This window comes from Hyperolius riggenbachi, chromosome 5, assembly GCF_040937935.1.
Source record: "Hyperolius riggenbachi isolate aHypRig1 chromosome 5, aHypRig1.pri, whole genome shotgun sequence".
NCBI classification, from domain to species: domain Eukaryota; kingdom Metazoa; phylum Chordata; class Amphibia; order Anura; family Hyperoliidae; genus Hyperolius; species Hyperolius riggenbachi.
The window spans coordinates 210,056,800-210,084,316 of record NC_090650.1 but is presented as its reverse complement, the minus strand read 5'-3'; positions in this window follow the sequence as shown (position 1 = coordinate 210,084,316).

Genomic DNA, 27,517 nt, shown 5'->3' with positions numbered 1-27,517 from the left:
AGACGGAATCCGGAATTCCGCGGAGTTTCGTACAAATCCAGCAGAATTTTCATAGCGACGGAATTTAACACTGACGGAATCCGTGATTTCCGGCGGAACGGAATTTGCTCATTCCGATCATCCCTACCAACAAGGGCTTGTCAGTAATCTGGTGGGGGCTGCAATCCTTTCCAAGCAAGGGCGTGGCCATAGTGTGCCTGTGTGAGTACCCTGTGTGAGTACAGTCCCACCTACGCAGTTAGCCGGAGCTGCTCATGCATGAGTGGCTCTGTTTTATTGGGCAGGCATGGCCATGCTATTGCAAGAAAAGGTGCATGGCCATAATAAGATGGAGGATTCCCAGACAGCGGTGGAGGACCAGAGAGCAGCATGGGAAGCCTCTAAAAGATCCAGAGGCATCCCTATCCTTAGATAAGTATCTGGGCTTTTTTTTTTCCTTATCAGTTTTGGCATTGAATTCTCTTTAAAGAGACTCTGAAGTCTCTTAAAAATCCTTTTTTTATTACAAAAATCCTGTTTAACATGTTAGCCCTACCTAAACTGCCACATCCCCGTGGCTGTAATCTATCTAAATCCCCCCTAACTCCCCCTCCCTCTCCCCCGCAAAATTCATGACTTTCTTGGTCGTGGATTTTGCTGCTGTTGGAGGTAGAGCTATGAGCCGCAGCTCTGCCTCCATTCGTGTCTATCAGCGGCAGATCTCCATCTCTCCCCCGCCCCTCTCAGTGAAGGAAGACTGAGATGGGCTGGGGAGAGGCGGCGATCCAGGCTGACAGACACGCTGAGAGGCAGAGCTGCGGCTCATAGCTCTGCCTCTCACGGAAGCACTGTCCGCATTGCCCCCCAGAGAATTTGGGGGATTTAGATCGATTACAGTGGTGGGGATGCGGCGGTTTAGGTAGGGCTAATATGTTAAAGAGTAACTGTTAGGCTAAGCAAGCTAATTTAAACCTCTATTCTCCTGTGTTAAACAGTTTAGAAGGAAGCCAAAAAGGCAATACTGAAGTTAAAAATCTCTTACTTTGTTGTTGGCAGAATAGCAATCCTCTTTATCCCCAGGCTGCATAACAGAAGGTGCAGAGCATGCTGGGGCTGCTTCTTCTCCCTACTGCCCTCCCTGGTCCTCCCCTTCATTTCCCTATCCCACCCTAATTATTTACTGCAGCCTGATTGTCTGCTTCCTCTCTCCCTCCTTCCCCATCCACGCAATTGTTTTTATCTGCCTTTATTTTTGTATATATGGAGTTGGTTGTAATGACATCACAATCGCCCGCACCCCCCCCCCTCGAATGACATCACGATCGCCCGCACCAACCCCCCGCCCCCACGAATGATATCATGATCGCCCGCACTGCAACCACCACCCCGCCCCCCGCGAATGACATCACGATCGCCTGCACCTCCCCTCCCCCGCGAATGACATCACAATCGCCCGCAGCCCCCCGAATGACATCACGGTCGCCCGCACCGGCTCAGAAACCTATAGGGAAAGCTTAGTTAGGCTCTTGTAAGCTTCTTAGCTTGCTCCTTGCTTATTCTTATTGCTAAGAAAGCACCACTAAACAGCTCTTTTGAGAGCTAATCTTGTTCTTGTGATCTATTTTTTTGTGTGTGTGTGTGACCCACTTGCATTATATACAACCCTGTCAGTCAGTCGCAGCTGGCCTTAGGCACATTGTAATACCCATCACTGCATATACCTACCTGTTGTTCACAGTGCACCCACCTATCTACGTGAGAGCACGCAGTGTCACTGTGCCTGTCCGGTACCTGTCTGTCTGTGACAGGTGCACATTGTAATACCCATCACTGCATATACCTACCTGTTGTTCACTTCAGTGCATCCACCTACCTACGTGAGCGCACGCAGTGTCACTGTGCCTGTCCAGTACTTGTCTGTGTGTGACAGGTGCACCTTATAATACCTATCATTGCACATACCTACCTGTTGTTCACAGTGCCCCCACCTATTCACGCGAGCGCACGCAGTGTCACTGTGCCTGACCAGTACCTGTCTGTGTGTGACAGGTGCACATTGTAATACCCATCACGGCATATACCTACCTGTTGTTCACTTCAGTCCACCCACCTACCTACGTGAGCACACGCAGTGTGATATTTAATACCATCAGTCACTGTACCTGTTCACAGCACGTGTGTGTGACAGATGCACATTTGTAATACCCATCACTGCATATAACTACCTGTTGTGTTCAGTGCACCCACCTACCTACGTGAGTGCACGCAGTGTGATATACCACTCCATGCATACCTGTTAACTGCACCTGTGTGACTGCACATTGTATTAGTCAAGTCAGTGCATACCTTTCACTTCATCCCCCCCGATATGGATAAAACAGACAAAACAGGTAGAGGCAGAGGTAGAGGCAGACCCAGAGGAAGGCCACTCGGCAGGTCATGCTGATGTGATTTTGTGCGGCTCTGGACCAAAGTACAGAAGAAGGCACGTCCCATCAACTCCCAAGATTGTCAGGACGTGGTTGACTATTTAACACAGAACACCTGGGGCTTGATTCACTAACCGGCGCTAAGTGGGTTAGTGTGCCTTATCACTTAGTGGGCACAAACTACAGTGATAACTTTATCTGATGTTAGTGTGCTTTAGCTGAGGTTAGTGTGCCTTATCTGCAGTGTGCGATGTAGCTTTGTGCATCTTTTAGTGTGCACAAAGCTATTTAGGGTTTGATTTACTAACCGGCGCTAAGTCGGTTAGTGTGCCTTATCACTTAGTGGGCACAAACTACAGTGCTAACCTTATCTCAGGTTACTGTGCCTTATCTGAGGTTAGTGTGCCTTATCTGAGTTAGTGTGCCTTATCTGAACTCAGTGCCCCTTAAGTAGCTTTATGCACACTAAAAGATGCAAAAAGCTCCATCGCGCACTGCGATGATCATATCGCACCCGCTATACTGTACATGATTCGACCTTAAGGTCGCTGTGTGCGGTGCAGTGCGTGATATAGCTTTGTGCATCTTTTAGTGTGCACAAAGCTACTTAAGGGGCACTAAGTTCAGATAAGGCACACTAACTCAGATAAGGACCACTAACCTCAGAATAGGCACACTAACCGGCTTAGCACCGGAAAACTTTTTTTTTACTCCGGTGTTAACACTAAGCGCCGGTTAGTGAATCAAGCCCCTCATCTTCCGCAGTCACCAGTGCTACTACAAGCACCACATCCACTGCATTTGACAGTTCGCAGTAGTTATTTTGTGGGGAAATCACTAATGCACAGCCATTATTGTTACAACCAGATGAACGTGCTAAGCAAATTACACCACCTCATATGTCTAAGTTAGGCGACACTATGGACATAACGTGTGAGGAGGAGGATGATGAAGTACCTGCTGTTGGTGCAGTTTTGGAGGTGTCTGAGGCAAGCGAAGCTTGGCAGGATGATTATGATGATAATGATGATACGGAGGCCACGTTTGTTCCCAAAAGAGGAGATGAACAGGGAGGCAGTTAAAAGGGGGAGTCAGAGAGGAGTAGGAGGAGACAAGTTCCTGAAAGAAGCAGGGGGAGCTCGTCATCAGAAACAGCTGGGGGCAGTGTCCAGCGCCATGTATCGCCACCTATGGACAGCCAGCCAACATGCCCTTCAACGTCAGCTGCTGATGCCACAATAGTGCCATCACCCCGGGGGGGCTCAGCGCTTTGGAAATTTTTTAAAGTGTCTGCCTCAGTTCATAGCAATGCCATCTGTTCTCTCTGCCTCCAAAAATTGAGCTGAGGAAAGGCCAACACCCACGTAGGGACAACTGCCTTATGAAGGCACATGCAGAAAAGGCACAAACTGCAATAGGAAGATCACCAGAGGAAAAGCAGCACACAAAAGAAAAGCCACCCTCCTTCTCCTCTTCCTCCTTCAGGTGCAGCATCTTCAGCCGCTTTCTCCCTTGCACCTTCACAGCCACCATCCTCCCACTCCACCTCTCACCTTCAGCAGTTCCTGCTCCTCTGCCCACAGCAGCCAGGTGCCTGTGAAGGAAAGAAGCCAATTTCTGCCAGTCACCCCTTTGCCCAGCGTCTGACAGCTGGCTTGGTGGAACTGTTAGCTCGCCAGCTGTTACCATACCAGCTGGTGGACACTGAGGCCTTCAGTAAATTTGTGGCCATTGGGACACCGCAGTGGAAAATACCAGGCCGCAATTATTTATCTAAAAAGGGGATACCCAAACAGTACCATGAAGTTGAGAGGCAAGTGGTGTCATCTCTGGCACACAGCATTGGGTCAAGGGTCCACCTGACCACGGATGCCTGGTCTGCCAAGCACGGTCAGGGCAGGTACATTATTTACACAGCCCAGTGGGTCAACCTGGTGACCGATGGCAAGCAGGGAGTACAAGGCTGTGCAGCGGACCAACTTGTGACACCTCCACGACTTGCAGGCAGGCCTCCTGCCACCTCCTCTCCTCCTGCTACATCCTCTTTGCTGTCATCCTCCTCCTCCTCCTTGGCTGAGTGGCAGTTCAACTCTACTGGTGCTGCGATCTCCTCTACAGCTACACAGCCCCAGCTACCCAGGGCATATGCTGCATGCCAGGTACGACGGTGTCACGCCATCTTAGACATGTCTTGCCTCAAAGTGGAGAGTCACACTGGAGCAGCTCTCCTGGTTGCTCCTAACAAACAGGTGAATCAGTGGCTGACCCAGCACCAGATGGAGATCGGCAACGTGGTGTGTGACAACAGCAGCAATCTCATTTCCGCTTTGAATTTGGGAAAGCTGACACATGTACCCTGCATGGCACATGTGCTGAATCTAGTCATTCAAAAATTTGTGTCAAAGTACCCAGGCTTAGAGGATGTACTGAAGCAGGCCAGGAAGTTGTGTGGGCATTTCAGGTGGTCTTACATGGCCATGGCACGCTTTGCAGATATTCAGTGGAGAAACAAGTTGTCGGTGAGACACCTGATTTGCGATAGCCCGACTCACTGGAATTTGACCCTCCTTATGTTCTCTCGCCTGCTAGAACAGGAGAAAGCCGTCACCCAGTACCTCTACAACTACAGTAGAAGGACACAGTCTGGGGAGATGGGGATGTTCTGGCCAAACAACTGGACACTCATGCGAAATGCATGCAGGCTCATGCGGCCGTTTGAGGAGGTGACCAACCTGGTGAGTCGCAGTGAAGGCACCATCAGCGACTTGATCCCGTACGCTTACTTCCTGGAGCGTGCCGTGCATAGAGTGGTGGATCAAGCTGTGGAGGGGCGTGAACAGGAACAGTTACAGGAGGAAGCGTTGTGGGATCAATTCTCATCAGAACCAGATGTTTCCTGAACACCTGCGGCAGCACAGAGGGGGGAGGAGGAGGGGGAGGAAGAGTCATGTGGGGAAGAGGAGTCAGACTCAGATGATGAGGAAGGTGTTTCTTTGGAGGAGGAGGCAGCGGCAGAAGAACAATCGCAGCAGGCGTCGCAGGGGGCTTGTGCTGCTCAATGTTCCCGTGGTATTGTTCGTGGCTGGGGGGAGGAGGAGGACTTACCTGACGTCACTGAGGAAGAGCAAGAGGAGATGGATAGTATGTCTGGATCCAACTTTGTGCAGATGGCATCTTTGATGCTGTCCACCCTGTTGAGTGACCCAGAGGGACGCTACTAGACCCTCGGTATAGACACAAAGTGACAGACATGTTTCCAAATCACCAGAAGGCAGAAAGGATGCAGCACATGCAGAAAAAGCTGGCAACTATGCTTTACAATGCATTTAAGGGTGATGTCACAGCACAACGCAATAAAGGTACCACTGTGTAACGATTGCGGAATTATTTCCGTGGTCAGCGCACAAGATGTGCGCTGACACTGCGGAAATCGTCCACAACCGTGTAATTTAACAGAACCCGGCTATGGTGCTATGCACCTGTAGAGGGAAATTCCCACCGGCAGATGGAGCTGTGGAGTGCAGAGGAGCACAGCCTCTGCCCTGCCACAATTGCCAGATGGGAATTGCACAAGTCGAAGCAATGCAGGGCAAGATAGCCCTTAAAGAGAGAGAGAACACAGAAACAGAATGTATGTGTGTCCACCAATCTAGTCGCCACCCAGCGACGGTGAACACACAACAGCGGAAACGAAATGGGAACGCAATCGCAAGAGTGGCGATTGCCAGTGTATGTGTGTCCATCAATCTAGTCGCCACCCAGCGACAGTGAACACACAACAGCGGAAACGAAGTGGGAATGCAATCGCAAGAGTGGCGATTGCCAATAGTGACACAAGCCCGAATCAGACAGAACACAAGTGTAGCAGGAAAGACATAGCAAATAACAATGATCAGAACATCAAGGAAAATAACAAACGCTAGCTAAACGCGAGCACCACACTCATTCACAACAGCGAACGCGTTAAAGATACGATCACCGCGCGTTAGGCACCCAGTGATAAGCGTGCCACCCTAACTAACCAAAATAACACAAACACGAAAATAGAGAACGTGAACGCTTGCCAAACGGTTACCACACCGAGCCTACAGCAAGCGTTCGTACCAGACAAGACAGAGAGAGGGAGTAGCCAGCAGCAACCGCAGCTCTGGCCTACACACCCAGATAGAGTACAAAAGGAGCCACTGCCACTACCGCTAGGGCGGATGCGATCCAGACAGGCAGACAGATGGGGCTACCAGTAGCAACCGCTGCTCTGGTTAGCACCCCTAAGGCAGAATGATTTCCTGTTGACCGCCGCTGGCGACAAGACAATCGCAAGAGACAGACAGATATAAGGCAAGACAGATAATACAACCTGACTATGCTAGAAGGGATGCCTAGTGCAGTCCCAAGAAATTACTCTAAGATAATCTTAGCAAACAATAGCAAAAGGCTGATACTCCAGGTGAGTCAGCAGGAACAAACCAACATGACCAGCAAGGAATTCTGGGAGAGAATGGTATTTATACTGCAAACCATCAAATGAAGCATTTAGGCAATTTGCATGACAAGTATATGCAAATTCCTCAGCAGCAGAGCAACTCTGACACTTGCAAAGTGAAGACAGGTCTCTTTTCCAGAGACCTGCAGCACTCAGACCTAAAGAATGGTCAAACATCTGTCTGCCTGTGCAGACAGCTAAGCAGATCATTACACACTGCCAGTAATCCTTCTCCCATGTCCACGCAGGCAAGGACAGGACGCTCCAGCCATCTGATGGTGATGTTGGACATGCGGACATTCTTTAGTCCAACGCCTCGCCTTAGCCCTTCCGGATCCACCCTCCTCCAATGCCTGGACTGGCAGGTAGCCGACTACCTGGCCTTAAGTGTGGATGTAGACACTGTGAGCAGCAATGAACCCTTGGACTACTGGGTGCGCAGGCTTGACCTGTGGCCAGAGCTGTCACAATTTGCCATTCAACTTCTGTCACTTCCTCAAGCGTCCTGTCAGAAAGGACCTTCAGCGCAGCTGGAGGCATTGTCACTGAGAAGAGAAGTTGCCTAAGTCACAAAAGTGTTCAGTACCTCACCTTTATCAAAATGATTGAGGCATGGATCCTGGAGGGCTACTGCCCGCCCCGAAGACTAAGTCAGTCCCCACACACAGCATCTCTGCCTGCACGCCGTGTGACTGCCTGCCTCAAGACTAAGTCACTCCCCACAAAGCACCTCTGCCCGCAAGCCGCTTGACTGCCTTCTCCGCCACCACCAACAGGGTCCAGGACTCCAGGTGAATTCCTGAATTTTGAAGCCTGCTGCTAGCAGCGGCCGCTATACTACTTTTTCTGGTGCGTGTACATGCCTGCCTAATTTTTCTGGCTGCACTGCAGCTGCAACAACAAAACAAAAGGCATGTACATGTGCCAATTACCCTTCATGATCATTACCTTGCCGCGGAGAAGGGGCTTGCGTATCAGAATGAAGCACTGACCGAGTGACCGATGGCGATATGAGTGTGTCGGAGGGGGGCACACCCAAGATAATAAGGTCGTTGCTTCATTGTGGACAGACCAAATTTGATCAGCTGGACAGTCACTGTTGTTCTGTCATTGAGCTACCTCAGCCTGGCGACCATATGGGCTTGAAAACTGCCACGGTCTGCACTCTCGCCATGGTGCGCACCAGTCCAGCACGGCCATCGCAACACAAACAGCTGTTTGCGGTGCGTTACACAGTGAGTTTGGTGTGTCCGTGTGAAGCAGTACTCTAATTACACTCCCTGATTAATGTATACACATGCAAGATGTTTTAAAGCACTTTAGACCTGCAATTTAGCATTGAATGTGATTTCTGCCATTAAAACGCTGCTTTGCGTCAAATCCAGATTTTTTTCCCCGGGACTTTTGGCATCCATCCCACTCCTCCATGCAAAAACTCAGATGTTAGACCCCTTGAAACATCTTTTTCATCACTTTTATGGCCAGCATAAGTGTTTCTAGTTTTCAAAGTTCCCCTCCCCATTGAAGTCTATTGCGGTTCGCGGAAGTTCGCCCGAACCGAACTTTTGCAGAGGTTCCAGCCATCTCTAATTATAGAAGCTTTCCAGAGGCACCAATAGAATAAAAGTCACTTAAACGAGCTTAAAACCGATGGGGCAGTGGTGGGCCTATCCCATCCATGCAGACAAAGCAAACAAAGGAAGGACTGTGGCATCAACAGTCAAACAACAATTTATTTATACTCCACAGTAAAAATAGGCAACGCGTTTCACGGGCTCAATCCCGCTTCATCAGGCCAATAAAAAAGGAGCATACAGCTTAACAGCATCAAAACCACACTGAGTGCCTCTGCAGGCCTATTTTTACTGTGGAGTATAAATAAATCGGTTTTAAGCTCGTTTAAGTGACTTTTATTCTATTGGCGCCTCTGGAAAGCTTCTAAATATTGCTAAGTCCACCCTTGGTGGAGGGTTGTACCCATCTTCTTCCCATCTACAGAGAGCGACTTTTAATCCTGAGTGGGGTCAGGTTAATCTCCCCACCTGCCTTCACAGTGGTTGCCTAATGGTAACCCTGGTTTGTGAGTATTAAATTGTTATATTACTCATTATTAATTATCATCTATACAATATCACACTATTGGGCTCTTGGTGCCCCCCCCCCCCTTTATCTCTAATTATAGGTATCAAGGTTAGTTACTTACCAAGCAATGTCACATCTTAAGTTGGCCATTAACGACAAGATTCTTTGGACAATCGATTCTTTGATTCAATCATAATATAAATCGTTCGGGGCCCACTAACAGAAGTAAAGCTGCTAATTAATTCAATCAGATTAATTGAATCCTTCTGAAACACAAATTGATTTGATATGATATCACGATTGAATCAAATAATCTTATCGTTAATGGCCACCAATTAATTAATCATTTGATGGAGAAGATACATTATTTTTCTGCATTTTTTTCTTTGACAATATTTTTGGCACTGCATTTTGTAAAATTGGTCATTTTTATTTTCCTTTACAATCTAACTCCATTGTGAACTATTTCTAAATCTCAGTTCATTAACGTTTGAGGAACTGTAAAATCAGTCTGAAAAAAATGAAAGAAAGGACAGACAAAAAAAAGTTATTGTTTGGAAAGGGTGTCAAGTATCCAGAATTCCCTGTTTTGGATATTAATACATTTATTCAGAAAACTTTTGAGCTGCTATACTTACAGAACTGCATTTTGCCAATAAATTCTTCTTTGCTGATGTATAATTATTAATGAACACTATGAGGGCTGTGCTTGCTTATGCTTTTGCTTATTCTGCTTATTCTTGTTGATAGACATTCCTTAATGAACTGCTACTGAGAATGCTATCAAGAAAAACACTTGGCTTGTTTTTTGCTGATGCATATTAACCTTTACTATATTTATTATTACTGATGAATTATAAATATAGATTTTATGAATTCCAAAACAATAACTTCCACTATCTCTGCTTAAACAGCAGAAAACTCCCTGAAATTTGTGAAAGCTTTACCAGCCCATCCAACTGACGTGCTAAAGGGAAATTAAGCTGCTTTTAGTGGGTATGGAGTAAGATTGTCATTCACATGCAAATCAGTTGCTCCTATATTTATTTGACAGTTCATAAAAGTCTGAAAGGCTACTCAACTTTGCATATTCATTATAATTTTTTTTACCGATAGGTAACAGTACATTTTTGTTCCTTCCTTGCACTAGAAGGCTTTACTTTTGTACATTCCTCTGGGGGAGATACTCAACTTTTTAGAATAAATTGACATGGGCATGTTCAGACTTTTCGAAATGTCATTATACCATCAGCAGTGCAAAAACAAGGAAGTACTTTACAGATTAAGTTATCAGATTATAAAAATTCTTGCAGGAGTCAAAAGGTCTATTTTTTACCACCCACACTGCTGTGAGGAGCTGTTAGGATTCAGTATTTGATTTTGCTTGCACAGTTTTACCGTGTCAGCTTTTATTTTCTTTACATGTTGTGCTGATTGGTTAGTTAGCACTGCTTTCCAAGCTAAAGGTGAGCCTTCAGAGATAAACTAAACTCTTATTAGCTAAGTGTCTTTTAGAAGGTATAACTCTATTTCTTTGATTACTGTCCAATCAAATTGATGCAAAATATAGAAAGGAAAGTGTCACATATTACAGAATAGAGTTTTTTCCTCTTTTATTGGGGGGGGGGGGATTGCATAAAAGGGACAGTATTATATATAACTGTAATGATAGGTGTTAGTAAGCAGAGAGAATCTGATTATTGGCGATCTGCAGAATCACCAATAATGCAAGTGTAACTAACCTCTGGATACTGTAGCAGCAGGGATAACAATCAACATGCAATATACAAAGACTGTGGAAATATCCACCACACTGTGATTCCTCAGAGGTGTGGTTACCTCTGAATGGGAACCCCGTGTGTGAGATCTTCGGCCCAAGTGATGATTGGGATCTCAGCACCTGGCAGTAATAGTCTGCTAGGGCAGGCGTCTCGGAGAGGCAAGAGATATCCCACCAGTGGGAGACGTTCCACTGGGGAAAAGAGAAAGGTCAGACAGGCAGAGGTTCGGCAACAGAGAGACGGTAGCAGTACAAGAACAGAAGGCTTATTCAGAGTCCGTTAAACAGGCAGAGTCGGCAACTGAGAATCAGATAGGCAAAGGTACAAAATCGAGAAGAGGAGAGAGTAGTCAGGGATAGCCAAAGTCAAGATACAGATAAATATGCAATACAATCCTAGACTGAGGAGTGATGTCCTTGATATCAACACCAGGGAACTGAGCTAAGGTCTGAGCATTTACACCTAAGTATTCACGACAGCAGACAGTGAGCAAATGACATCTGTGGGCTTATATGATGAAGCCCAGTTCCACCAACCTGCCCAGGGGGCTGGAGCTGAAGTCAGCATGTGATTGGCTGGCTAAGGTCAGCTGATCGCCGGATGAGCTGACCTATCTCCTAAGAGAATAAAGATCCTGCCGCCTCGCGCGCATGACCCTCTGCCTTTGGATCACTGAGAGGCCGGGTCCCTGGTCTGCGCACGCCCGCACACGGAAGTCCGCCGGCTGAGCAGCGGGACCCACCGCCATCCTGTCAGCCGCGGCAGCGCTCGCCCTGCTCTGTGCCGGCGGCTCCGTGGGCGTTTCGGAAACAGCTGGCTGGGATGCGGAGGCCGCCGACACGCTGCCCTGCGCGGCGGCGGCTCCGCTATTGCTCACAGTACCCCCCCTATGAGGAGTGGACTCCGGGCACTTCCTATACGGTTTCTCAGCATGTAACTGATTAAATCTTTTCCTCAATCTCTCAGCATGCATGCGATCCTCTGGTACCCAGGACCTGTCCTCCACACCATACCCTTTCCAATGGACCAGATACTGCACTGAATTCTGCACCAGGCGAGAATCCAAGATCTTTTCAACTTCATATTCTGTCTGACCCTCTATTACCACAGGGGGGGGGGGGGAGGAATCCACATACACTGCCGGCTTCAGTAGCGAGACGTGGAATGATCTCCCACATCCCATGCTGGCTGGAAGATCAATAACATAAGAGACATCATTGAGCCTCTTGACCACCGGATAAGGCCCTATGAACCTGGGACCCGATTTGGTTGATGGTTGTCTGAGTGCCAAATGTCTGGTTGACACCCACACCTTGTCTCCTGGAGTAAAGTGCCATTTGACAGAGCGTCTTTTGTCGGCCTGTTTTTTTTTGTCTCTGAAAGGCCACTCCCAAATTCTTCTTCACTTGTCCCCAAAGTTCCCTTAAAGTCCTCTGCCAATCCTCCAGGGCTGGGAAGGGAGAGGAACAAACCGGAAATGGGGAAAACTTAGGGGATTTTCCTGACACAACCTGAAAAGGGGACAACCCTGTTGACGAACTTTTCAGGTTGTTGTGTGCAAACTCCGCGAAGGGTAAAAACCTAACCCAATCGGTTTGTGCATCCACTACATAGCATCTCAGGAACTGCTCCAGAGCTTGATTAACCCTTTCGATCTGCCCGTTGGTTTGTGGGTGATACCCTGATGAGAAAGACAGGTTCATCCCCAACGTACGGCAAAAAGCCCTCCAAAATTTCGATACAAATTGGACTCCTCTATCTGAAACCACATCGTCCGGGATACCATGTAACCGGAAGATATGTTGTATGAAGAGGTCGGCCAATTCCTGGGCTGAGGGAAATCCTTTAAGTGGAACAAAGTGTGTCATTTTACTGAATCTGTCTACGATTACCCAAATGACTGTCGTGCCCTCGGACCTGGGGAGCTCGCCAATGAAGTCCATGGACAGATGGGTCCACGGTTCATTTGCCACTGGCAAAGATTGTAGGGTGCCCACCGGAGCCAGGCGGGAAGGCTTATTCCTGGCGCAGATCACACACTCCCTCACAAACTCCTTACAATCTGAGGCCAATGAAGGCCACCACACACACCTAGTGAGCAGATTCAAAGTGCGTGCGACCCCAGGGTGACCTGCTATCTTATGGGTATGGAATAACTGCATGATTTGTAATTGGAAAGGAAGTGACACGAAGAGAACCCCTTCTGGTTTCCCTTCCAGGGTATCTAACTGGTAAGTAGCTAGTGTAACTGCCCAATCCTCCCAGGTGTCAACGGCCGCTAACACCACCTTGGAGAGTAGGATACCTTCAGGGACTGTTGACTGAGTTGTCTCAGGCTCGAAGCATCTAGAAAGAGCATCTGCCTTGACGTTTTTAGAACCTGGAGTATACGTGATCATGAATCTGAAGCGAGAAAAGAACAAAGACCAACGGGCCTGTCTGGGGGTAAGTCTATTTGCCCCCTCAATGTACTCCAGGTTCTTATGGTCAGTATATACAACAATAGTATGCTCTGCCCCCTCCAGCCAATGACGCCACTCCTGAAAGGCTAACTTGATGGCAAGGAGCTCCCTGTTACCCACATCGTAGTTTCTTTCAGCAGGGGAAAATCTACGTGAGAAGTAGGCACAGGGATGGGTCTTGCCCTGTAAACCAGAACGTTGAGACAGGACAGCCCCCACCCCAACTTCCGAGGCATCCACCTCCACTATGAAGGGAAGAGTGACATCGACATGTCTTAATATAGGTGCCGAGCAAAACAATTTTTTTAGGATGGCGAAGGCTGACTGAGCCTCCGGTGACCAATGGTATGGGTCAGCCCCTTTTTTGGTAAGACTAGTCAGAGGTGCTACTACCAAAGAGAATCCCTTGATAAATCTCCGGTAGTAGTTAGCAAAACCAAGGAATCTTTGCAGTGCCTTCAAACCTACCGGTTGTGGCCACTCTAAGACAGCCGTAACCTTTTCTGGATCCATAGAGAGACCCGAAGTAGAAATAATATACCCCAGAAAAGGAATCTGAGTGACCTCAAAGAGGCACTTCTCTAGTTTTGCATACAATGAATTCTGTCTCAACTTCTTCAACACATACTTAACATTTTTACGATGCTCCTCAAGGTTTGGAGAGAAAATCAACATGTCATCAAGGTATACCAAGACAAACCTCCCCAACACCTCTCTGAATACCTTGTTTATTAATTCTTGGAAGACGGCCAGGGCATTACATAACCCGAAGGGCATAATGAGGTATTCGTAATGCCCGTCGGGCGTATTGAAGGCCGTCTTCCACTCGTCGCCATCCCTGATGCGCACCAGGTTGTATGCCCCACGTAAGTCTAATTTTGAAAAAATACTGGCATTGGTAATCTGGGAAAAGAGATCGTCTATTAAAGGCAACGGATAGAGATTCTTGATGTTGATCTTGTTTAGACCTCGGTAGTCAATGCAAGGTCTAAGACCACCATCTTTCTTTTGGACGAAAAAGAAACCCGCCCCGGCCGGTGACCGGGAAGGACGGATGAATCCTTTTGCCAGGTTGTCCTTAATGTATTCCCGCATTGCCAGCTTTTCTGGTCTGGAGAATTTATAGAGATGACCCCTGGGGGGCATACAACCAGATCTTAAGTCAATAGGACAGTCGAAACTCCGATGTGGTGGGAACTTATCGGCGGACCTGGGACAGAACACATCCGCAAACTCAGCGTATTGCACTGGTACCCCTTTAACCTCTATTTTGGCAGTACAACAGGCAATTTTCCCCAAACAATGATTGATGCAGTAAGGTGACCAACTGAGTAGCTGACCTGATGCCCAGTCCATCTGTGGGGAGTGGAGCTGTAACCAGGTCCGGAGAATTTATAGAGATGACCCCTGGGGGGCATACAACCAGATCTTAAGTCAATAGGACAGTCGAAACTCCGATGTGGTGGGAACTTATCGGCGGACCTGGGACAGAACACATCCGCAAACTCAGCGTATTGCACTGGTACCCCTTTAACCTCTATTTTGGCAGTACAACAGGCAATTTTCCCCAAACAATGATTGATGCAGTAAGGTGACCAACTGAGTAGCTGACCTGATGCCCAGTCCATCTGTGGGGAGTGGAGCTGTAACCAGGGCATACCGAGGATTACGGTGGAGGTTGCCATGCGCAAAACAAGAAACTGTAAACTCTCTTTGTGTTAAACCCCAATCGTGCATGATAACATGGGTGTCTGCGAGAGAGGTTGTCTGCACTGTAAAGGAGTATCATCCACAGGGGTAACGACCACTTGTCGGTCTAAAGGTTGTAAAGGAACACCCAGCCCCTTCACAAACTCATAGTCTATAAAATTAGCTGCAGACCCAGAATCTATGAAAGCCTCAGTGCAAACCGTCAAAATCCCCCAAGAAATGGAACACGGGAGAAGTAAGCGATTATTCTGATTGAGAGGTAAGCTCTGTGTGTCTAGGGTATTACCTCTAACTACACCTAGACAGCAGCGTTTCCCGATTTCTTGGGGCAATTTTGAGCAATATGGCCTTCCTCTGCGCAATATAGACAAAGTCTTTCAGCCCTTCTGCGCTCTTTCTCGGCCCGAGTCAACCGCGAATGTCTGATTTGCATCGGCTCATCAGTAGGAGGGGTTGGTGACGAGGATGCAAAAGAGAGAGCTCTACTGCATTCTTGCCCCTCGACTGACGCTGATAGCGTAACCTGCGGTCTGCCCGAATCACCAAGGAAATGGCGTCATCGACGGACTTTGGTTCAGGGTGCCCTAACATTAGTTCAGAGACTGCGTCTCATAGGCCTGACAGAAAACAGTCTAATAGGGCGTAAGACCCCCACCTAGATGACACCGGCCACTTTCGGAACTCTGCCGCATAAACTTCAACCGTGTCCCGACCCTGCGTGAGAGTTTTGAGTTTCCTCTCGGCAGTGATCGAAGCATCCGGATCATCATAAATTACAGCCATTGCTTTGAAAAATTCCTCAACTGACGTCACTGCCGTATCCTCGGGTGAAAGACCATACGCCCAAGTTTGTGAGTCCCCGGACAATAAGGTTTTAATAAAGGTTACCCTTGCTGCTCAGAACCTGACTGAGTAGGCCGTAACTCAAAGTAAGATAAAACCCGGTTGCGGAAGTTCTGGAAGTCAGATCTTTGCCCTGAAAACTTTTCGGGCACAGGCATACGGAGATCTGTGACCGGAGGGGATTGCACTGTGGCCACAGTCGTCTGCAAGACCCGTACAGATCCAGCCAATTGGTTGATCTGAGTCTGTTGCAAATTAACCACCTCAATGAGGTTATTAAGTGAGGTGGTTAGAGTCTCGATCTGACTGCGTAATGCATCCATACTAGTGGTCTGCTGTTCTGTAATGATCGGTGTTAGTAAGCAGAGAGAATCTGATTATTGGCGATCTGCAGTATCACCAATAATGCAGATGTCACTCGATTATTGATGATCTGCAGAATCACCAATAAAGCAAGTGTAACCAACCTCTGGATACTGTAGCAGCAGGGATAACAATCAACATGCAATATACAAAGACTGTGGAAATATCCACCACACTGTGATTCCTCAGAGGTGTGGTTACCTCTGAATGGGAACCCCGTGTGTGAGATCCTCAGTCCAAGTGATGATTGGGATCTCAGCACCTGGCAGTAATAGTCTGCTAGGGCAGGCGTCTCAGAGAGGCAAGCCTCAGAGATATCCCACCAGTGGGAGACGTTCCACTGGGGAAAAGAGAAAGGTCAGACAGGCAGAGGTTCGGCAACAGAGAGACGGTAGCAGTACAAGAACAGAAGGCTTATTCAGAGTCTGTTAAACAGGCAGAGTCGGCAACTAAGAATCAGATAGGCAAAGGTACAAAATCGAGAAGAGGAGAGAGTAGTCAGGGATAGCCAAAGTCAAGACACAGATAAATATGCAATACAATCCTAGACTGAGGTGTGATGTCTTTGATATTAACACCAGGGAACTAAGCTAAGGTCTGAGCGTTTACACCTAAGTATTCACGACAGCAGACAGTGAGCAAATGACATCTGTGAGCTTATATGCTGAAGCCCAGTTCCACCAGCCCGCCCAGGGGGCTAGAGCCGAAGTCAGCCTGTGATTGGCTGGCTAAGGTCAGCTGATCCCCGGATGAGCTGACCTGTCTCCTAAGAGAATAAAGATCCTGCTGCCTCGGCTCCGCTATTGCTCACAATAAATGGATACAATCTGTAATTCAATATGACCTGACTTCATCGTTGTGTTATAAATGGCATCACAGTTACTGTATTTGCAGTAGTTGTTGCTAAGTGAGTCTCTCATGCCCATATTAGTACTTTCTATCTCAAAATGGGTGGCCAAACGATACCATCTTGATGATGGGCTGCATTTTCCAAACTTCAGTGTAGTAACTTAATCTCATATATGCATAACATGAAGAGGTATTATGCCTCCTCTCATAGGCTTGCTGTGTCCTTTTCAGCATGACCGAATAATTCTGAGGAGAATGTTGAGCAAGCTTTAGACAGTACATGTAAAAAGGAAGAATGTAAAATGCAATACTATAACATAATGATTTAAAAACTAAAGCTATGGTGAAAGGTGATAGGAACACCCACGTCTAAGAAGAGATTGGTGAACTGTTGTATCACTATTACAACAAATATCTCATACTACACAGTATTAGAAACCTTTGTTAAACGCCTACATAGGTGTTACTTTACTCCTGACAGAACCACAACATTGGTCCTTCCAAATCTCTTAAAGGGAACCTGAGGTGAGAGGGATATGGAGGCTGCCATATTTATTTACTTTTAAAAAATACCGGTTGCCTGGCAGTTGTCCTGATCCTGTGTCTCTAATACTTTTAATCATAGACCCTGAACAAGCAAGCAGCAGTTCAAGCACTCTGACTCAACTGACTCAGGTTTCACCGGATTAGCCATATGCTTGTTCCAGGGTTTTTACTCAGACACTACTTATGGCAGAAGATCAACAGGGCTGACAGGCAACTTGCATTGTTTATAAGGAAATAAATATGTCAGCCTCCATATCCCTTTCACCTCTGGTTCCCTTTAACTACTACAAAAGCTGCTCATAACCAGGCATTAGTTGACACAATTGGTGGTCTGGCCTAGTAACTCAAAAATATTGTCAACAACAACAACAAAACATTTGTAAAGTGCTTTTCTCCCATAGGACCCAAAGCGCATAAGCTTGTCTCACATCAGTACATACTGGTGCATACAGTCGGAAAAGTTATGTGATCATAAATGCCAGATTGAACAGGTGGCTTTTCAGTTTTGATTTAAACATGTCCAGGGTTGGAGCTGTCTTGATTACGTTTGGCAAGGCATTCCACAGGGTACTGGCAGCATGACCAAAATCTCTAGCTCCAAAGGTTAATAGTTGGTGATTAAGTTATTGGATCATTTAAAACTCAGATTTTGGGAGATATGACTCAGTTGCAACAAATCTTTCAGGTATCCTGGAACCTAGATTGTGTAGGGATTTGAATGTTAGCATGCCAATTTTGAAAAGTATTCTCCATTTTATGGGTAGCCAGTGTAGTGAGTAAAGGATTGGTGTTATGTGGCAATGGCGGGGTTAGCTTGTTAACAGTCTTGCGGCATAATTCTGTGCTCGCTGCAGGGGGTGTATGTCTTTATTTGGAAGGCCTGCATATAGGACCATTGCAATAGTCCAGCTGTGATGTGATGAAGGCATAACTAGGGTTGGGAGATCCTCTGAAGGAATGATGTGCTTAACTGTCAAGCAATATGGTCCATAATTAGTAATATATTGCCCATCTTCTCCTTGCCCAACCCATGAACACTTCTATTAGGTGTTTAATAGTAGAAACAAACTATCCAACACAAAAGCTTAAACAAATGTAGTTGAGGTTGCCAAACTGAAATTTGCTAGAAACTAAAAAAACAAACAAAAACAAACCACCTTCTATCCCTAGCGCAAGTACACAATGAAGTAAATTCCACTATAGTTTTTGAAAGAGATATAACAACATTCACAGACAATACTGAAAATGTTCTTAATATTAATGGATAACATTGCTCAAAAATCATGGGTTAAGACTCTTATGGCTCGTTTCCACTTGAGCCTGCAAGATGCGCGGCGGCACTTCTGGGTCTGCCGGGTTTAACTAAGACTGCCTGTCTTGGTCAAATGTAACTGAAAAATATAAGTGAAAAATATTTTGGCTTAGAGGAGAAGGGTGAGATGGTACAACATCTGATTAAGTGTAATGCTTTTGGCCTTGAGAAAATCTTGGATACCTGCACACATTTTTCCATGTACCTAAGTGCTCAGAGCCTTCCCCAGAGTCCATTTGGAAAAAATATCCACTAGTGGCACCCAGTGCCTGCCCTCATCACTTCCGGACTGGGCTAGTTGAAATCAGCACTCTATGTCTGCTTATTACTGCCAGGACATAGATTCCAACTTCTGCGTTTGTGTGCACAAGCCATTTCCATCATTTGCATCAATTCTGCGATGCTGCAAGTCTGCAACCCGGTTGCTCTGCTGCCATGCTGACAGTAGAGCTCCATATTCCATATCTCTGACTCCCATGATCATTGTGGAAAAAAGGTCTCTCTCTGGTCCTAAAGGTCCAGAGACAGAAGGTCCCGAAGTGGTTAAGGAAGAAAGGAAGTGGCTTTGGCTACATCCATGTGACTTTGCATCCTGGGAAAGTCCTTATTACCCTTTGATTGCAGAGTCAACAGTACATGCCCTTTTACACTTAATCAGTTGCTCTCAGATAAAACGGAAAGAAAACTGATTTTCAAAGTAATTCCCATGTTTTCCTATGGCATCTTTCACACTTAACACGTTTTAACTGAAATCTTTGTCACAATGCACTGCTATGGAACAAACACATACCAACGCGTACTAACGCACACTAACACACACCAACTGATTAAGTGTAAAAGAGGCCTACCTCTGTTAGGGCTGGTTCAGATGGACGTTTTGAGGCGTCGCGTTCGTTGGCGTCGCGGCGGCAATGCGTCCGGGCGGTCGCATTTTTCCTTCCCCTATGGGGACATTACCCGTCGCGGTTAACTGCCCCTGGAAGCTACATGTAGCTTCCAGGGGCTCCTTGAATGCCAGGGAAAATCGGGACCCGAACGCCGCGTTCGTGTAAATGCGCATGAAAGCTTGGTACAAACGCTCCCATTCACTTGAATGGGAGCGTTTAACGCCAAGCCCCGAACGCTGGTGGTAAACGCTCCGCAAACGTCCGTCTGAACCAGCCCTTACAAGACCTAACAGGTGTTTTTGATGGAAAGAGACTCTGATGCCCACAGTCTACAGACTACAAGGTGCCCACAGTCTGGTCTAGTACATGCATCCATCCTACGTTTCCTGGCCACCCAGGCCTTGTGTCTGATTCAGGGTCTAAACCAACACCATTTAAAAATGTGTATTGCCAGTTTAAATGTTTATGTTTTCATCAAATTACTTAGAAGAAAAACAAACAAAAAAAAACTATTATTCACCACAGTATGTTAATAAGCTAAAGTCCACCTAAGGCAGGCTGACACATCTTGATACATTTGTGCCACACCTGCTAATATTTAACACTTCACATCTAGACCTTGTTTCCCCCTTATGGATCAGAGCAGTTTTGACATTTTAGCTTTGTCGCTATATGCAGTGTTTCATTTGATCATGTGTTAGATAGATATATAGAGAAAAACAAATGTAAAAAAAATGGTTAAAGAGACTAAAAGGGTAAGGGCATTGTTATAAAGGAGTATGAAAAACTCTGTGAAAGTTATACTATTAGAAAACAGTGCGGTTGTTTAATTTATTAGGGTCCATGGCAGTTTATTCTTTTCAATGTTTGTAATGGTGTCTTCCCTGGATTTAGAAAGTGCAACAGAGGACACTTGGAGAAATATGACATCAATGTCATTAAGACTGTATGTACATATGTATGTAATTGAGTACCGTAGGGATTTTTTTAAATGAGTATGCATTGTTCCCAAACCTTTTAATTTTTGCACAAAGCCAAAGCAGATGGTGTGAAGTGCTTTCACTGCTACAAACAGAAAGACATAATAATTAATAATGTTATACAAATGGACCAAAGACATAAGGGCCCATATGCAATTATATTTTTCTCCTGAGTTTTCTCCTAGGAGATATTTTTAAACTTGTCAATAAAATGTCTTTTTAACCACCAGAAAGCAAGAAAACACTCAAAATAATTTTGATATTACCTTTTCACCTACTTTTGGTACGTTTTCAGTTGAAAAATGCTGGAAAGTTTTTTTAAATAGAAGATGAAAAATTATCTCCTAGGAGAAAACTTGAGTGAAAAAGTTAATTGCATATGGGCCAAGGTGCCATATGCAATTCACTTTTTCACCTGCGTTTTCTCCTAGGAGAAAAAAAAACATCTTCCATTTAAAATAACATTTTAGCACTTTGCAATGGCAAAAGTATCAAAAAGTAGGTAAAAAGTACTATCAAAATTATTTTGAGCATTTCTTTGCTTGCTAATGGTTAAAAATCAATTTATTAACAAGTTTCAAAATATCACCTAGGAGAAAAGTCAGGTGAAAAATTCAATTGCATATGGGCCAAGGGCCCATATGCAATTCACTTTTTTTCCAAAGTTTTCTCCTAGGTGATATTTTCATAACTTGTCATAAAATGCCCTTTAAGCCACTAGCAAGAAATGAAATACTCAAAATAAATTTTATATTACTTTTTTACCAACTTTTGGGTACTTTTTTAATTGTAAAATGCTGACAATTTAGTTTAAAGAGAAGATGAAAATTATCTCCTTGGAGATAACTCAAGTGAAAAGGTGAATTGCATATGGGCCAAGGGCTCTTATTCAATTCACCTTTTCTCCTGTTTTCTCTCTAGGTGATATTTTCACATCTTATTAAAATGCCTTTTAAGCCAACAAGCAAGAAATACTCAGAATAATTTTACTAGTACTTTTTCACCTACTTTTTAGTACATTTTCAACTGCAAGTGCTACAAAAGTTATTTAAACTTAAGATGTAAAATTATCTTCTAGAAGAAAACTTAGGAGAAACAGATAAGGGGAATGGTGTTTATTGCCTGCTTTTATCTTCATCTATGTAGATTATGAGGAAATACTCTCCTCCATGACTGAGCAGACTAATAAAGACAATGACATTTTAGCAGATAGGATGGACATAATAAGGAAAGACATAATATCCTCTACCTTTTAGAGTTAATGATGCGAGAAGGTGAAACAAACTCAAAGGAAAAATATTTAATAAGGGATAGGAGAGATTATGTAGCTGACAGCAGAAATTGTATTTTCTTGTAGATACTTAGGATACTGAATACTCAAGGGGGGAAGTCACTTATATAGTAGTGACCCCTGTCAAATCTCTTCTCAGAAAACTTTGAAATGGAAAGGAGAATGTTTTTTTATTATAATAGCGGGCTGACAAATCTTATAAGCCAATCTTATGTTCATGGTTGGTTGATGTATATTGCTAATTATCAATGGAGATGCTACACCCATAGATTATAAATAGCAGGCAAAAGAAAAGACCACAACCCAAACATTCAAAGGTAATCTTGTCTTGTATATGCTTTGTTACTTGCACTGCTGAGGGACAAGCCATACACAACATATATGCATAATGAAGAAAAAACTAGCATGAATCCTGTCTGGGTAAACATGTAGCTTTACAATTCATCTAGCTCTATCAGGGTTTCCTCCAAGTCTGAATCAACCCAAGAAGTGTAGACTGCTTGGATTTTTCCTGAGGACTAATATCTTTTCCTGATATGATCACTTAATATATCAGACACACAGCTTTCCATCATCCCTGTCTGCTCTCTTTATTGTATAAAATACCCCAAAAAGGCATGGTTCACACATAAGGCTCAGTTCCCACTTGAGCGGATGCAAAATGGGTATGGTAAGCGCATAAGCTCCATCCATCTTGCATCCAACCTGCGTCGCCTGCTCCGCTTCCGCCCATCCAAAGGGATCGCCACTTTCCACCGCCGTTCGTGGACAGTCACCACCAATTGGTCCATCTGTACTCAACCCGGAAGCCTGCAGAAACATGGGCTCTCCATAGGTTGCATTAGACCAATTCTTCCTAGCAACAGGGAGAGTTTTCATTGGTCCACCACGAACCAATGAGAATTTTCCCTGTTGATGAGGATTCTCATTGATCTTTTTCCAGACCAATGGAGATCCCCATGGTACTGCCTGCTGCAGGGATCTGTACAGGGACCGAGCGGGAGGGGACATGTAGTCAAAGCAGATGCATTGCCCCATAGGCTATATGGGGGAAGGCATCCACCAGTCTGGTATTATTGGCTTACTGCAACAGATCCTGCGTATCCCTTGCGGAGTAACAAGTGTGAGCAGCTCCTATTTTTCAGGAAACCCTCATCTTGTCTGTGGCTGGCAGTGGTGGGCTGAAATTTTGCAAATGCGAAATTTCACATCAAACTTCGCATTTACGCATCATAATCATAATGAAAAATTTCAGGGAACATCGTAATTAATTAATAGTAATATTTAAAAATTTTGCATAATTTTTGCACAATTTCACGAAATTGTGTGCCGACTTTGGCAGTGAATAGCAAAGCCCTTATACATGGTAGTGACACCAACATTGCTACATATGTTAAGAAGAATATTAGGTACAATTCAAAAAATAATTTTCCAAAAAGACCTTGCAGTTTTTGAGAAAATAGATTTAAATATGCAAAGAAAATTTTTATTTTAAACTCATTTTTTTAGTTTAACCACTTCAGCCTACAGCTTCGAAAATCTTATGCATCCAAGCAATGTTCACCTCCCATTCATTCGCTAATAACTTTATCGCTACTTATCAAAATTAATTGATCTATATCTCGTTTTTTCCGCCACTCATTAGGCTTTCTTTAGGTAGTACATTTTGCTAAGAGCCACTTTACTGTAAATACATTTTAACAGGAAGATTAAGATAGAAATGGAAAAAAAACATTATTTCTCAGTTTTTGGCCATTATAGTTTAAAATTAATACATGCTACAGTAATTAAAACCCATGCATTTTATGTGCCCATTTGTCCCGCTTATTACACCATTTAAATTACGTCCCTATCACAATTTATGGCGCCGATATTTTATTTAGAAATAAAGGTGCATTTTTTCAATTTGCGTCCATCACTATTTACAAGCTTATAATTTTAAAAAAATGTAATAAGATACTCTCTTGACATGTATATTTAAAAAGTTCAGACCCTTAGGTAACTATTTATGTAGTTTTTTTTTTTTTAATTGTAATTTTTTTTATTATTTTTTTAATACAAAAATGTATTTGGGTAATTTTAGTTTGGGAGGTAAATAGCCAATTTTAGATGTAAAATAATGTATTTTTTATTCAATACAGGTATGTGGGTGCAGTTTACTATTTGGCCACAAGATGGCCACATTCAAAAAGTTCCTAGATGCGAACGATGTCGCATCTAGGAACTAAAATGAAGAGAAGTTGTTTCCTGGGGGCAGAAATACCACGCTCTCTGATGAGAAAGCGTCGGTATTTCTGCCGGGGACTTGGATCGGTGAATGGGAATTATATTCCCATTCACTGATCGGGGGGGCAGCGGGAGGCAGCGGGGGCGCGCGCGGGCGCGCGCCCGATCGCGCGCACCACACGGCTGCAGCACCACTGCCTATCTGGACGGATATATGCGTCCAGATATGGCGAAGTGGTTAAAAACTATTTTTTCTTTGCATTTTTAAAATCTATTTTCTCAAAAACTACAAGGTCTTTTTGGAAAATTCTTTCTTTGCCTTGTACCCACTATTTTCCCTAACATGTGTAGCAATTTTGGCATCACTGCCATGTATAGGGGCTTTGCTATTCATTGCCAAAGTTGGCACAAAATTACACAAAAATTATGCCAAATTTTAGGCAAAATTACGAATCACTATACGAAATCAATTTAATTTACAAATCGTAATTACGTATAAGCGTAAATGCAAAAAATTAAAAAAATTATCGAAATTACCTGATTGTGATCATCCTAGGTGGCTGGGGAGAAAAAATGTGGTAGAGAATGGTGCCCTGGATGAGGAAGAGAAGCTGGGTCCTCCGTCTCAAACCTCATTAGAATGGGGCAGTTTTTGCTGATGTGTCTTAGGAAGGACCTCCATATCAAAATCATGAAGGACACAGACCTGTACTGGGTTGCAGCTTTATTAGACCCTCTGTACAAACAGAAAATGGTGGAGATTCTACCACAATCACATACTTCCATACCAAACTGAGGCAAATGTTATATTTTGCTTTTCGGGGTGGTGGTAAAGGAAGAGCCATTACCAGTCAAAGAGGTGCCAACAGTAACACTCCCGCGCCTTCAAGAACACAGCAAATTACTGCTGAGGGTGATGTATCAATCATGTCAGATCATGTCTGATATGAGGTCCTTCTTCTGTACAATGCCTCAACAGGTTGCGTCTGGATCCACCCTCAGGGATCACCTCTACAAACAGGTATCTGACTACCTTGGGTTAACGATCACCATGGACACTCTGAGGAGCAAAGAACCTCTGGATTTCTAGGTGTGCAGACTTGACCTGTGGCCAGAGCTGTTTTAATTTTCTATAGAGCTTTAGGCTTGCCCCACATCAAGCATCCTATTCAAACTGACATTCAGTGCAGCTGGAGGGATCATGAAAGACAAGCATAGTCGCTTAGCACACAGAAATGTCAATCACTTAAAAAGGAAACCAGACACAATTTAAACAAAAATTTTTTATACATACATGGGGCTTCCTCCTGCCCCATGCGCCTGGATCGCTCCCACGTCACCAACCTGAGTCTTCTGTATCACCGTTACCTGGTCCCATAACTTCGGCCAGTCCGAGAAGAGAAGTGTGCCCTCTACGTATCTCCGGCAGCTGACTGGCTGTAGTTATGAGACCTGGTATCGACAATACAGAAGTCTGAAGACTGTGGCGTGGGAGCAATCCATGTGCATGGAGCTGGAGGAAGCCCCAGGTATGTATAAAACTTTTAGTTTAAATCGTCTCTGGTACACTTTAACATTTATAAAAATGAACCAGGCATGGAGCTTGGAGGGTGACAGCACAGATGTGTAATATGATTATTTTGCAATATTACCCTGGTGCATGCCCCTTACTTAGAGTCTCATGTCCGTTGTACTGCCCACACTTTTGTATGCCTGTGAGACTGTGTACGAGTGTCAGTGCTCAAAAGCTGAATCACTCCCACATACAACAACAACAACAACAACAAATAACATTTGTAAAGTGCTTTTCTCCCGTTGGACTCAAAGCGCATAAGCATGGCTCAGACCATCGTGGTACAGAGGAAGAATTTTATAAGTCCGGAAATGCCAGGCTAAACAGGTGGCTTTTCAGTCTGGATTTGAATAGCTCCAGGGATGGTGCTGTCTTTACTGGGTGTGGCAGGGAGTTCTAAGGAGTAGGGGCAGCATGACAGAAGGCTCTGTCTTCATATTTTTTGAGGTGCACTCTGGGAGTGACCAAGTTTATAGAACTTGCTGATCTGAGGTGGTGCAGCTCCAGCAAGTCCTTCGCATATCCAGGGCCCAGATTGTGCAGGGAATTGAATGTCAGCAGTCCAATCTTGAAGAGTATTCTCCATTCTACTGGTAGCCAGTGCAGTGAGCGAAGGATCGGTGTAATGTGACAGTGGCGAGGCTGGTTTGTTAGCAATCTGGCAGCAGCATTCTGCACTAATTGCAGGCGACACAGGTCCTTTTTGGGGAGGCCAGCATAACGGGCATTGCAGTAGTCCAGCCGTGATGTGATGAAGGCGTGAACTAGGGTTGAAAGATCCTCTGCAGGAATCAGATGTTTAATCTTTGCAATGTTCTTCAGATGAAAGTAGGAAGATTTAACTACAGATGAAATTTGGTTTCTGAAACTCAATTCCCCATCGATTAGTATGCCAAGGCTGCACACAAGGTTGGAGCTGTTCATGTCGGAATTCCTAATCCTGATTGGTGTTGCTTTAGGATAGAGCTGATTTGATAGCGAGCGCTGGCTTTTGACAAAAAGGACCTCAGTTTTTTTAGTATTCAGTTTCAAGCAGTTATCATTCATCCATGCCTGTAGCTCAGCTAAGCAAGAATTTATTTTTGGAGTAGGGTCTGTTCCACCAGGTTTGAAGGACAGGTATAGCTGTGTGTCATAGGCGTAGCAGTGGTAAATCAGGCCATGTCCTTGGATAAGTGTACCGAGTGGCAACATGTAGACTGCAAACAGCAGAGGGGATAGGATTGATCCTTGTGGCACTCCAAATTGTAGAGGTGCAAGTTTGGACATGATGGGTCCTAGGGATACTCTCTGTGTTCTGTCAGTCAGGAATGATCTGAACCACTGGAGGACTGATCCACTGATGCCACAGTACTCCTGCAGTCTGTTAAGCAGGATTTCATGGTCAACTGTATCAAAAGCCGCTGACAGATACAACAGGATTAGGATGGAGCATTCCCCTCTGTCCCTTGCCATGAGCAGATCGTTGCAGACTTGGATGAGGGCTGTTTCACAGCTGTGGCGTTTCTTAAAGCCATAACTGCTCGAGAAGGCTGCTGAAAATAACCTGGCAGAACAAGGTTCCAGACATAGATGTCCTCTTTCAGGCTGGTCTGCCAAGCATCTACACCCTTCTGAAGAGAACCCAGGTAAGGTAGGCAGGGCACCTTGTTCGCATGCCAGACACACGTCTCTGCAAGAGATTATTCTATGGTGAATTGGCTGAAAGAAAATGCACATGA